The sequence below is a fragment of the Diorhabda sublineata genome, chromosome 3 (assembly GCF_026230105.1).
Source record: "Diorhabda sublineata isolate icDioSubl1.1 chromosome 3, icDioSubl1.1, whole genome shotgun sequence".
Taxonomy (NCBI): Eukaryota; Metazoa; Arthropoda; class Insecta; order Coleoptera; family Chrysomelidae; genus Diorhabda; species Diorhabda sublineata.
The window spans coordinates 3,252,090-3,256,547 of record NC_079476.1 but is presented as its reverse complement, the minus strand read 5'-3'; positions in this window follow the sequence as shown (position 1 = coordinate 3,256,547).

Here is a 4,458-nt window from a genome sequence, read left to right as displayed (position 1 = left end):
GTTATTTCTTACTCATTATCAAGTCTATTTTAAAAATAAACATATCTACCGAGTAATTTTGAATGTATATGGGTATAAATTCCCCATGTAGTTTTTGATATTTTGTAGCGAGTATAAAGTTCTTAGACTGATACATAGATGGCGCTTCTGGTCATATCCATAAGATTTTAACCTTCAAAAGACGCGTGTATAAAAAAATACTATTGTAGCCAAAGCTTGTCATGATGAACATTATTCAGCTTAGCCTCAGGAAGATTAACTTTTGAGAAGTGGTTCACACGAGATGAACCTAGAGATGAGAACCGAGGACGATATCGAGAAAGCTCAAAAAATAATTTCGTATAACCATAAAGTGATCGAGATCGACATAGCTAAGACCCTAAAGATATCAAACGAATGTGCTAAATATAGCGTAAACTCTGCTCTCAGTAGGTGTCGCGCTTGCTCAAAATCGACCAAAAAACAACAATTTGATGATACTGAGCATTGTTTGGAGCTCTTCGATCGTATTACACCCGAATTTTTGTTTCCATATGTGACAATGGATGAAACTTGATTGTATCATTCCAAACCGGAGTCCCATCGACGCTCAGCCGAGTGGAAAGCACGTGATGAACGATTATAAAGCATGGAAAGATGCCAAAGTTGTCAGGCAAGGTTATAAATACAGTATTTTGGAATGCGCATGATGTAATACTCATTGACCGTTTTAAAAAAGGTAAAACAATAAACAGCGACTACGTAGTTAATGTTAAGTTCATTTTTGACTCTACTTTCCTTGAAGTATTAGAAGAAAATTTACAATAAATACGGTCGAAAGTGATTGAGAAAGTACGAATTAGACGATTGATATAGACAGAGAAGCCAGTCCTGTTCCAATATGCTAATTAAATCTAAAAGTGATTGCACCGGTTATACCAATCCTGGATGGTAAGAAGCTTTTTTGAAGTATGTTCTTATAGAGACAATTTCTAAGAAAGTATTCCTATTTTTTTCACGGTTAATTGATATTTCCAGAAAATTGAAGATTCTGGAAAGAGATGATAGTATATAAATGAGTCTCGAGCAGTTAGTGCATAAGTTATTTTCATAGTAAATACATTGGGATAGTGAAAAGTAAACTAAACGATGAATTTGAATGAATAAGTGTGGTAAGTGTTAGTGAATAGCTAACGTGTAAGTGTTAGTAAATAGTTAGTATAAATAAATGACGTGAGCTAGAAGAAGAATGCTTAATTGTCAAAAAATTGTACACAATGTGTAGACAAGAACCTGTAAATAAAAATAAAATAATTAACGATATTACTCCCCAATTTACCCGCTATCCTATTAAATAAAGAACAAAAAATATCACAAAATATATCTCCAAATCAGGTAATAAACGTTTTCTTAGGCTGGAGGTTTTCTTTTTTTTCTTATTTCTTCCCCCGTTTGGCAGTGCAATCACAAACAAATAACCACAATCACAACCCTGCAGAGGAGTTACTCCTATATCGGGGCCAATTCCAATGAATCTTTCTCATATTGTCACGGAACACTCTGTATACATATACGTTTAATGTACATTCCGGGACTTGATGCAAATAATTCGGTAATGATCAGATGATGTAAAAATAATGCTGTGACATAGAAAAACAGTTTCTCATACGACCCCTCGTTTCTGGGTTATAGGCATTTAAAGTTGCGATATCAGAGTTAATGTCTAACTATATTTTCTCTACGAACTATACGACATCAGCTTTAGGCAAATTGTCACCACAATTTAACGTATTCTCCAGCTTATTTACCCTTTTCAAATCCAGAAAGTGCACGCCATGGAAGTAGAGGATTATCCAGCAAGACTGGTCTAGGCTCGTTGGTTCCTAGTTACCTGACAACGACAAAAATAGAATTTCACTTTCTCAACTTCTCAATATCAATGATATTCCCTTTAGCTTTAGTTTTAGTAAATATTAAATTATGTTGGTGGAATGTTCTCTAATAGATGAAAAAATCGATGGTAATTGTAACCGGGATTTCGGAGTTTAACAGAGTAATTGGCAGGACTAAAGAATACAAAGCCACTGGATGGCGCTCAATTCTTATCGTCATATCGCGTAAATTGAAATTTATTCCTAACGTTCGACCGAACAACTTTTGACACACGTTTCATACTTTTTATAACGATTACTTCGTTTGGTCGGGCGTAGTTTGTGACAGTTTCATTTTGGTTTCAGTGAAATGGTGCACGGTTTAGGAGGATTTTCCATTTTTGAACATTAATTGAAAAGCATCAGCGTTTATTTTTCAATCGATCCACTCGTCAGAGTAGTTCACATTCAATGCTTTTGTTATTGCTCTCATATTTTCAGAATAATTCAACTGTGGATTTTGTTATCTGGAGTGTGTGGAAATATATTTCAAGATAAAATACTGTCAACGTCTGTATTATCGTTTTTTAAGTGCCTGTTATTACGATTTTATCAACTTGTTTTCCAATCAGTTACTCCTTTCGAAGTTTTAGGATTTAGGAAAATTTCTTAGTTGAATCAAGACCCTCTTTACAAAGTATGAACTACAATCATTAAATGAAATTCGTTGTTTTCAAAATTCGGTGACTAAGTAACGTAAGTTATGTTTTTTTAGTTCAATTCACTATCTGACTTTGTCCAATCCATAGTTTTTAACAGAAAATTCTACTACATGTTCTCCTATATTTTATTAACAAAATTTTCGTCAAAATACATATCGATAACTTTATTTTTGTTTTCGTCTGCAAAGTTTCCGACCTCGACCTGAAGATGCCATCACCAATCAAAAGTTTCAGCCATTTTGGACGCTTAGTTTCTAGTTGACAATCGTATAAGTCAGTTGATGTGAAGATTTTTCGGAAATTAAAAAAATTATATGTAACGAGTGGTCACTCAATATTTGTTTTTGAAAGATAATACGCCTACGCAATTGAAAGAAGAGTTGAGCACTGTGAAATGAGAGTCTGCCATCATTTAGAACCATGAAATTTTCAACAGCTGCGCATTCAAACGTGGATATATCACTTGACTGACGACGACCGTTTTGGTCGGTCAAAAAACTGCGGCAACCAAATATATTATCCGAAAAGTTCACTAATTGATGCTGGATGACCAATAGATAGAGGTTAGAGAGATCAAAGAGGCTATCAGCATAACAAACGAATATATTTGCCATGTATTTGAATGAATATTTCCGAGGTCTAAGCAAAAAAATTGGATTTTTTGCGTCAATAAAACTGGTTACCCTACTGCACTATCGAAACAATGGATCGAAAGAGCGAACCTGCTCCAGTGAATGTATCGGCAGGAAAAGTAATTGCGAACGTTTTTTTGGAATAGTCATGGGATTCTACTATCTTGAACAAAAGCAAATGTGTTTGAAGAAAAATGTGCTGGAGATCTGTATTCCACAGTATTCCATTTAGTGATTCTACATTTTTTCAACTATATCATATGTCCCAACTCTGTCAAAAATAACTCCTAAATATTTATAGCTCTCACATCTCGTTGTTTTCTAGTTGTATATCGGTTATATCCTCTTCTATATATAAGTGTGTTTCTTCTACGTTCATCTGCAGTCCACATTTTCCGTATTCTTCCTTTAGTTTACGTGCCATGTATTCTAAGTCATCTCTGTCGTTTGCATATGCCTGATCATCTGCAAATTGGAGGGTCTATGAACAGGTGGCATCGTCGATTTGAATCATTATTTCTTTGCATTTAGTTATTAGAGTTTTTAAAACATATATTTTGAAAAGTGTTGGTGAGATGCATCACCCTTGTCTCAGGCTTTTGTTGACTGTGAAGAATTCCTTATTTTCCACTTTATAGCTTTCTATAAACTCTTAATGGTCTTTGTGAGGATATGATTCATGTTTGTATGCTCAAGAGCATCCTATAATTTTGATATAAACATTGGGTGTACTGGTCTATTTCTTTCTTTATTTTTTTATCGACTGCTTTAAAGAGAACACGTTGTCTATACAGGACCTTCAACCCAAAAACAAAAACGTCTTCTTCCTACTCCATTTTAGGCAGATTGTCTGTTAATTCTTCGTAGCATGCTTATTGCCTTAATTGATGGTAATATTATCACTATTTTTTTTTTTTGGTGGTCTTTCCATACTTCTTCTCAGTGGTGAGTTGTCTCGTGCTATCCTTACTATTCTTTCCTCGCTCATTCTACTTATGTGTTCGTCCCATTCGCGCTTTTTGCTCAGAACCACATTTTCCACTCTGCATTTTTGTCTTATGTCGTTGCTACGTTCCCTATCTAGGAGCGTTATTCCTGTAGCCAGGAGCCTTTTTGGTTTTGGTCTATCAGGCCGAGTTTCAGCTGTATTGTTTTTTCATATAGTGTCGTTCAGAAATCCGGCTGCCCTTGCTGCTTTTATTGTTTACGGCCTTACCTCTGTCTCAATATCATCATATCCGGATAGTTCAATAC